Here is a 10,264-nt window from a genome sequence, read left to right on the forward strand (position 1 = left end):
TATTGCTTTTATATGTGATCTTTTATATGTGATTCCCCTGTTTTTTTTATGTCACCACATTCTCCTGATCTCCTCACTGATCCTGCTTCACTCCTATTTCTTCATGTGCAGATTCTGGATTCAAAAAATGCACTAAGTTGTCTCAAAAACAGATGATGGAGTTCCACAGATATTTGACATTTTCTTCTGAAATTCTTTTCTTTTAATTTTTCTTCTAATAAGGGACCACATTAAATACAAGAGAAGAAATAAAAATATTCAAAGAGCTCTTTTATTGCTAATCATTTGTTTCACAGTCACTGGAAAATAAAAAAAAAATATGGTAAAACTTCTTTAAATTTTGGTGAGAAAAACCTCTTCTATGAAGTACTAGCAACTGTGGACACTGCTGGTCGAGTTTCCCTTTGGTGCATCCTTTTCCACCTATGGTGTTAAACACAGATGTTAAAAAGAAACACTATTGTGTTCATTTCACAATGGTATTGAAAGTAAAATTGCTAAAGAAATTGACATCCAGTGATCATTTCTAACTTGTGGTCAGTTAGACCTCTTGCCTCGCCACCATGTAATCTGTTAGTCTTACTTTCAGAACAATTAACATTTTTAGTCTTGTATTTTAGTAAATTGAAAGTCCTGTCTTCACATGAAGAGTATATTATTTAAACTTAGTGTAATGCCATTTGACTTTTACATGGGAACTCATATTAAATAACATCTGTATGGAGTAGAGAAGAAATAATGTGAGTGTCAATTAGCTACTATTTTATTAATTCCCATTCATTTAAAATGTCAAAAGTAGAGGAAGCAGTTAATCTAAAGCACAAAGTTAAGTTCAAGAACCTAAGGACGTGTGATGTGATATTATTTAGAAAAACAAATTGTATTATATAAATCTATAACAGTTTCTGCCATGATTTTAAAACCTTTATTGTAAAAATTATAATACTTTAATTTTCTTAACTCTTGGCTGATAAATTTTAAAACCTTTATTGTAAAATTTATAATGCTTTAATTTTCTTAACTCTTGGCTGATAATTTTTTTAAAAGAACCAATTTTTTTTTCTAAAAACAAAAAAGCATTTTCTATTTTACTTAAATGTTTTATTTTGCCCAGCCTCTAAAATCAGCTATCCAAGAATGTATGTGAGCCCATGTACATTGGCTATGTATTCTTCATCATTTGTAGTATCTGTCGTATTCCAGGTAATGGCTTCTCCAAGTCTGAGTGCATATTTGATGTCCCCTGTGATTCAAGATTGAGAGTTAGAATGTCAGTGGACCCTGATTGGGTTGCACCATTTTTAATTTTGCTCTTGGAGTTTGTTTCTTACATAATTTTTTAAAGAAATGTTTGATCTGTAAATAGAAGATGGTATAATGAAGCCACTGAATGTAAACATTTTCTTATTTGGCCAGAATTCCCTTTTTGAGGACAAAAATATCACAGACATAGCTAAAGACATGGGTAATCCTCCACAAGACAGATATTCTCACCCATTTTCATTCGCAATAACTACCCAGTCATATCCAAGAGATCCAACAGCTTCCTTCATTTTTTCCCATCTCTGTCCCATTCAGTTCAGATTTGGCTGTTTCTGCTTGTATGACCCTAAAAAACTCTTTTTAAAGAAATAGTCCAGCCACACCCTTGTTGTTATCCTCAGAATATGCTTTCTCACTCTTTGCAGTATAAATAGACTAACATTTTTTTTTTCCAATTATTGAATTCTGCTTCCTTTTTATTTGACCAGTTCTCCTTCAATTCATCTCTGTTCTTTCACATTTTCCTCCAAGTGGTCAGGAGGAATCACGGCATTCCTTCTGCACTTTGCTTAGAAGTCTCCTCAGTTAAATATCAAATTTCACTACTCACACATCCTACATTCCACAAAACACTAGAACACAGTTCAGGCAAGTTCTTGGCCACTTTATTACAAAACTCATCTTTTCTATGGTTTCTAAAATTAAGTTCCTCATTTCCATTTGAGACTTCAATAAAATTGCCCATAACAAACATACTCTGAGCATGCACCTCCAAACCTTCCAGCCTCCACCCATTACCCAGTTTCAAAGCCGCTTCCATGTTTTTAGGTATTTGTTACTAAGTACCCAACTCTCACGACCAAAATCTATGTTAGTCAGCTTGAGCTACCATAACAAAATTCCATAGATGGAGTGACTTCAGCAACAGAAATGCATTTTCTCATAATTTCAGAGACTAGAAGTTCAAGACCAGGGTAGTAGCATGATCTGTTTGCGGTGCAGGCTCTGTTCTTTGGTTATGCTGTCTGGTTGTGTCCTTACATAGTAGAGAGAGTGCCTCTTTAAGGGCACTGACCCCACCATGAAGACCCCACCCATGCAACCTCATATAAATCGAATAATCTCCCAAATGCCCCAGCTCAAAATAACATTACACTGAGTTTCGGTTTTCCAAGGTAGGAATTTGGGGGTGTTCACAGTTCAGTCCATAGCACTGAGTACTGGGCAATGGGAAATAATTAGACTTTTTTGAAATTGTACAGTCTCAAACTTACAAAGGTTTTTGGACACCAAAACACCACAGTGGTCCACCAGTCAGACGAGGAGTAGATGACGTTCAAGTGATCCATCTAAGTTTTGTCTAGAGTTTGTCTCTCAGTGAGTTGAATGCATTCTTGGTCATATCTTGTGATTATCCCAATTCTGAAATGCTTAATAGGAATAGATATACACATCAATTGTCAAGATTCTTCTGCTAGTTCCTTAATGATAAGCATGAAGCTAATCTTGCAGTGAAAACCCAACAGAAGCCACAAGAACTTCCTCCACCTGCCAAAACAGTACATCAAAGCAGACCCGCATTCCTGGGAGAATTACAGATATCAGGGCCACCACCGAGGTCTTGACAGAGGTAGGGGGTAGAAAGCCCTATCACTTCACATTTGATGTGCCTCTTGAGCTGTGCAGAGAAGACATGCGTTTCAGATACTGATGGTGAATTATTATAAACTTAAAGAGGTGAAGACCTCTTCACAGTCACGGTTGCTATTCGGGATACAGTTTCACTGCTTGAACAATGAACGCAGCTGGTGCGTGTACTCAGCTACTGAACATGAATACATTTCTTTTTTCTCTGTGTCTGTGAATGAATATCATCAGAAACAATTTGCTTTCAGCTGGTATGCTCAGCCATACACCTTCACTAACTATTGTGCCTCAGGGCTGTATCAGCCAACCAGACCGACAGCATCATCTAGTCACAAGGAATTCTGTCACATCTCCAGTCCAATCAAGTTGGTGCATTAAATTGATGGTGTCATGCTGTTTGGACCCTGATGAGCTGGAAGTAGCAATGACAAAAGGCACATTGGCATGACACAGGCATGCCCGAATGTGGGAAACAAACCCCCAAAACACAGCATCCCGTCACTTAATGAAATTTCTCAGTGTCCCATGATCTAATGGGCAGGGTTTGGAAAACTATTTTTTTAAAGTGGAGAATAGTAAATATTTTAGGCTTTGCCACACATTTCTAATACAACTACTCAATTCTGCCATTATAACGTGAATCGGCAGGGGCAATATGTAAAGCAATGAACGTGGCTATTTTTTTTTTTCAATAGCTTTCTCTCAAAAATAGGATTGGGTTTGATACACAGGCTGTGGTTTACTGACACTTAGTATAGAGCATATTGAGAAATCTCTTCAAAAGAAAGAATATTTTGCTGAATCTGCTCCTTCCTACAATTGAGAATGCCTTATGGTCTTTTTTGCATCTTTGAGGCAATATATAATTTATTTCTGTGCACTCCCGTCACCCATTTTGGAGTGGCCTGATGGTTTTGAGGAGTCCCACGGCAAGTGAGTAGCTGCTCCAGTTCTGGACGGCCATGGAGTTGGCTTGGCCTCTTGGGCCACATGACTCAGGAGATTCAGTGCTGCCTGGAGTCTCTATGGCAGAGAGAAATGCCATCATGAAGCCTTTGAGAAGTCACCGTGGGTGAATCACAGCTCAGCGGAACACAGACCCTTAAGGTTACGGGACAGGGCTCTCCCATCCTCTGTTGAGAAGGCTTAGTACTAGACTGCAGGAAAGACTAAAGGCTTGGTCAGTGACAAGAAGACACAAGGCAACCTGAGTTGCCCATCATAAAAAGTAGCATCTTACCCAGCAAACCATCCATTTGGGTATTCTCGTGGTAGACACCCCTTTTTAATGAAGATGAACTATATGTGAATGACATCAAGAATGACCTGAAAAAACAAGTCACATGCCCACGTGACGCAGGTATGGTTCAACAGATAAGAAGTGGACCCCAGACAAAAATCCATATATTTGATTCTGAGACTGGCAGCAATTATTTTGGTATCTTGTCATAATTTACCACATTTTAGAATTAAATGAGCAAGTTTAGATGACATCTCAATACAAATCTAGTAAGTGGTAGAGTTGGAATTTAAAATAGGTTTGTCTTACTCAAAAGCCTCTATTATTAGTGATTATACCAAAATTGCCTCTGTGTTAATATAAACTAAGGTTTAGAACTGGGATCATTGTTATGACATTCTCACAATTGATATCCCATCTTTTTGCTTTAAAGATTACTTTGATATTTATATTTAGTTGTAAAAATATATTAAATATTCAGTGGAATACATGGCTTATAAGCAATCATTTTTTGCAATGTCATCCCCACCCTGTTCTTAAAGTGTAGATTTAGATCCAACTTTCCGACAGCTTATATGTGTGTGCATTTATGTGTGTGTGTGGTCTTTGTTTATATGTACTTATATAGGCTTATATATTGTTTTTCTGGTTAACAAGAAGCATGTATGATAAAATTTCTGAGTCATTTAATTACCTCAAGAAGTATTTACACGATTTTGGAAACTGGACTTTTTTAAACACAAAATTCTCTGGCTCAAGTTTCTTTTCATTAAAAGTTTCTAATGATTTTTAATCACTATAGAGAGACCTCTGACTTTGTTGTAATGTTTTTGTTTAATGTTGGTTTTTTGAGGGCTCAGTGACTGCAGAATTTGTTCATGATTAGGATAATGTTAAAACTTTTCTTTATAGAACATTTCTTGTTTGTATAATTTATTTATTTTTGCTATAATCTTATGATACTGTTTTTCTAGTATTTCTCATTTTTTAAGAACAATCAGCATATATTTTCCTTTCATAAATTTATCGTTCATGCAGTTTTTCCTTTTGTAACCCTGTTATCTTTTTATCTCAGCATGCCCTCTTGAACTTTCAGTTTTCTTATGACTTCCTGCCTTTTTAAAAATTAAAATTAAGTTTGGATTTTTTTTTTTTTTTTTTGGTTTCTATTGTAAATGATTTCCAGAGTTATGTTTTTCAATTGACACAGGACCTGAAGGATGACCTACTGATCCTGTTTCTGCAGGAATTTTTTCTATAAATCACATGCTTGGAAACAGTCTACCCAGAATCAGTGTTGAAACAGAAAGGATTTGTGGGAAATCACACATCTTTCATCTCCTGACCTATCTCTTGAGTGATGTTTTAATTCACTTCTTAGATCTACAATTTCATGTTTGCAATTCCTATTAGCCAGTCATCATTTATCAAGCACTGTCTAATTTTACTGAGATGAGATCTTTGCATCTTCACAGTTTCTGGATCTCTGCCAGGGAGAAATGATAGATTTTTTGTGTGTGTGCAACAAAAAACCCCCAGGATTGTATGGTTCCTGATGCATTTCCTGTTTATAATTTGCTCACAGCATTTTACTCAAGTGGCAGGAATGTGGAAAATCAAATGCATAGCAGTGTGCCCTCCACAGTCTCCTGACTCCTCCTCATTGCATGACTGCTTTGATCCTCTAAAAATTCTTAGTAAAGAACAGAAGTCATTACTGCATTCCCCTCAGAAGCAAAACCTATGAATTAAGATGTTTTATATGTTTTCTGGTTGGAACACCCAAGGTTTGAGAGCCTAGAGACAGAGAGCATGCATAAGACACAGGTAGGGGAGTGGAAGGGAAATAACCTTACTTTCTTTTCATCGAACAGTGTTTCATACATCTAATCAAACTCAGATCTATCATTCAGTCACTGTGCAATTAAATAATCCCGTAGAGATTGAGGGACATTGGAATTACTCTTAGATCCAGACAACAGAACGCATGACTCACACAATCGCAAGTCATCCCATCTGAACTTTCAGCAGCGTTTGTAAAGAGAGATTGGCATCTTATTCTTGAAACCCTTTTCTTTTCAAAGTTAGACTCCAGAATACCTTTCTCAGTTCTCATACCTCATCTGTTGCTCCTTTTCAATTCACTTTTTCTGGGTCACTTGCGTCGCTGTGACCTGTTAATGTTGTATTTCAGCAGGGTGAGTGCTAACACATTTCTCTTCTCTCTGTAACTTGACTCTTGATGGGATCTTAGCCTATTTTATTGCTCTACTATGTATAAATACAGTTCCAATCCTATTTCAAACTCTGTACTCTTGATTTATATATGTTAAAAGTTATATACAACTCTACATCTAATTGTCATCTGGTCGTCATTAGTAAGATTTCCAAAACCTAAGTTTTCTCACAGACATTCAATTTGGATAAAGGGCAACTACATATTTTGGCTCACATCACGATTCTTAAGGTCATCCTTTTCCTTTTTTCAGAACTCCCACCTCCACTTAATATACCACCAAATACGCATAGCTCTACCTTCAAGATAGACCCAGAATCTAACACGTACTGTCATCTCTAATGCTACTACCGTATGCAAGCTGCCTTTCACGTCAGCCACTGCAATAACCTCCTGACTGTGTATCTTCCTTATCTCCCTGAAATTAACTCTCCACCCAGGAGCCTGAGAGCTCTGTTTCTTTTATTTTAACATAAGGCACAATACATCACACCACTGGTGAGATAAAACTCACCAATAATTTTCCATCTCCCTGTATTATAGCATACACATGTGGCTTATGATGGTCTACAGGTAGCAACATTTCACTGCTTCTAATAAAGTGTGGAAACCTCATTTCTATTTAAGACCTTTTACTATCTCCAGTTTTAAATGCTGTCTTGAGGATCATATAGAATTTTATTTTCATTCCAGTAATCAAGTATGACTTAAAAATCATATACTTACATGCTCATCTATAAACTTGTAAGGAGCATTTTATATAAGAACTCACTTAAAATTCAAGAAAGGGTCTCTTGTTTGGACCCATACGATACGACATGAAAAACACCTTTAGCTAGTTTTTAAGGGGAGGCCTGCTATTTACAAATTTTCTTCATTTTTCTCTGCAAGAAAATGCTTTTTTTTCTATGTTTCCCTCCTGAAAGATAATTTCACCCAATATAGAATTCATGGTTGACAACTGTTTTATTTCAGAACATAAAAATAATCATGCCACTTTCTTCTGGCCTCCATGGTTTCAGATGAGAAACCAGATCTCATTTGAACTGGATTTTTCCCCCACAAAAATATATATTGTTTCTCTGACAGCTTTCAAGATTTTATTTTTGATAAACAACAAAGACCTACTGTATAGCACAGGGAATTATATTCAATTTTTTGTAATAACATATAATGGAAAATAATCAAAAGAAAAAATATATATGTCTGTATATGTATAATTGAATCACTTTGCTGTACGCTTAAAACTAACATGGCAAAACAACTACACTTCAATAAAAAATAAAACTGAAATTTTTTTTTTGTCATTAGTTTTCAAAAGTGTAATTATGATGCATTCTGGTGTGGTTTTCTTTGAGTTTATCTTGTTTGTCGCGTAAATTTTGAAGACATAACTGCTAGGGAACGACCTATTTATATGACATAGTACCACCATTGGTTTGATAGGAATAAGATCATGAAAATGGTAATGGAGAGATCAAAAAGGATGTCAGAGGCAGTGTCATATAAAATGTTAATAAATTCCACATCAATAAAGTGACTTACTATAGATCAAGAGGTATTTTAAAATTACAGACTGAAATATGAAATTTGAAAAAGAAAGGTTAAACAAGAAATAAATGGTGTGGACAGAATTCCTATTGTATAGCCAAGAATTTGGCTGGTCTTGGTCTCTGGTTCCTGGGAGGGAGCTTCCAAATCTCCCAAGTGATGGAAAGGTCTTTGTTATTCGTGGTCTGTTCTAATAATGAATGCTAATGATGGACCCCTAGACAGTTTATTCTAAAAAGGTGATTCAGGATGGGGGCTGGCCATTCCAGAAAGACCAACCATGTGATTAGAAGGTTGGGACTTTGAGCCGTTTGATATCAACACAACATTCAGGGAACGAAAGGGGATACAGACTGAATTCAATCCCATGGCCAAAGATTTAATCAATCAAGTTTATGCAATGAGACCCCACTAAAACCTCCAGCCACCAAAGCTCAGGTGGGCTTTACTGTGGAACAAGAGCCTGTGTGTGTTGCTACATGTTGCTATGCGAGAAGGGTGACCAGTTGTTGGGGACATAGGAGCTTCATGTTTGGAACCCTCCCAGACCTCACTCCAAGCATCTCTTCTTTGGTTGACTCTGATCTGTATCTTTGTTGCTATGAAGAGACTGCATTTGTAAGTATAGTACTGTCAGCAAATTCTGTGGGTCATTTTAGTGAATTATTGGACCTAAGGGAGAAGCAGGAACTCTCCCATTTGTGGCCAGCTGTCCAGGACTGTGGGTGCCTGGGAACCCCAAACTTGCAGCTGTTGTCTGAAGTAGGGCGGTCTTGTAGAGAAATGTCCTTAACTTGTGAAGTCTGGCCTAACTCCAGGCGGTGACCCAAGTCATTGTGACCTAGTTATTGATGGCATTTTTGTCAATGTTATTAGAATAAATCCTGAGGTCGCATTTTTCCATATCTGCAGACCAAGGAAGATTTCTTAGTAATTCACATTTTTTAAATTTTGCATTATAGCATGTACTTTTTATCTTCTATTTTTAAGGAAATTTGCCTTAAATGTTGCTTGAGAGTATAATAAAGAATAAATTGTGTCTGCAACAATCTTTAACATGTATTTCATAATTTATATTACATGCTTTTTTTCTATTTTCAGTTAAGCTTAGGTTTTCAGTGGTGGTAAATGGCCGATAGACACAAAGCGTTTTTAATTTGAGTTTGAAGGTCTGCTTACATGAACTGAATTGCATTGTGAGACATAATCTTTGTATTTTAATTAATTAATTAACATATATATGTATGTATGTCTGTATGTTTATTTTTGTGTGGTGTGTTCCACATTGCATTACCTTAGGTTCTTATTTTTCTTAGTATTAGCTTTTAGGGGGGGAGTAGAATAGTACTTTTACTGCAATAATTTAGAAGAGAATTTTCTAAAATGTTATTCATTCTGCAATTTGACTGTAATTGTGGTGAGGGTTGGAGGCATTGATTCAAAGTAGAATTTGAAGATGTATTATGAACAGTGATGCCCTGGATCTTTTTGTATTAAGGTCATGATTAGGGCTGGAATGCTGAGGTTGGTGTCACAGCATAATTCCCAATGAATTCATGCTCGAGAACTATGGAAAATAGGTAGATGATAGAGTAAAAAATAAAAATAAATAAATACAGGAAAGAATGTCTGAGTAAAACTGTATAAGACAAGGTACAGCACATACTTCTTGTGAATGTCTCTAAATCTCATGGAATGTAGTATCAAAAGAAAGATGCATTCTCCTGTACTTTGTCGGCTGCGGAGGGACACAGCACGAGGACCGCTGCCACCTCAAGGCATTTCTGGGGCTGTTGCAAAGGGGATGACACCTGCAGCAGCAGGAGAGACGCCCCAGTGCTCAGTACAGCAGTGATAGCACCTGTCAGAGTCTGTACTTCCCAAGGCAGCATCCGTAAGCGCCTAACAGCACAGTGAAGATGCTGACAGGGAGAAAGACCCTCAGGAGAGCGCCTGTTCCATCAGGTAGAACCCTGCAGTGCCTGCGGAAAAAATGGTCAAACCAGCAGGGAGCTGGCAGGTTACAGCCCCCAGAAGTCCGTGTAAAAGGCGAGCAGGGCACCTCGTGGGCCCTCCAAAAAAGCCCTGAAGCATGAATAATAGAGAAATATCTGAGGGGAAATATGAAGGATCCTAAGAACCTCAGTGATAAGGTGCAGGAGTTCATGGATTGTGGAAGTAAAGCACAGACAGTTGAAATCTGGGGAAATTAAGATGATGTGTCCCTAACACTTTTTAAATGATTTTTGCTATGAGATAGTAAACTTGTAATTGCCAAAGAATAGATGGTTTCTTAAACAAAATATATTTAAGTCCTTCAATAATTT

General features: G+C 36.9%; 1 pseudogene; it reads right to left on the minus strand.

The window, feature by feature from the left end:
• LOC123616989 (tubulin beta chain-like) overlaps nucleotides 1-9,829 on the minus strand; it is an 87,331-nt pseudogene extending 77,502 nt beyond the window's left edge.
• Between the last annotated feature and the right edge of the window lie 435 nt (nucleotides 9,830-10,264).

This window comes from Camelus bactrianus, chromosome 2, assembly GCF_048773025.1.
Source record: "Camelus bactrianus isolate YW-2024 breed Bactrian camel chromosome 2, ASM4877302v1, whole genome shotgun sequence".
In the NCBI taxonomy this organism is placed as follows: Eukaryota; Metazoa; Chordata; class Mammalia; order Artiodactyla; family Camelidae; genus Camelus; species Camelus bactrianus.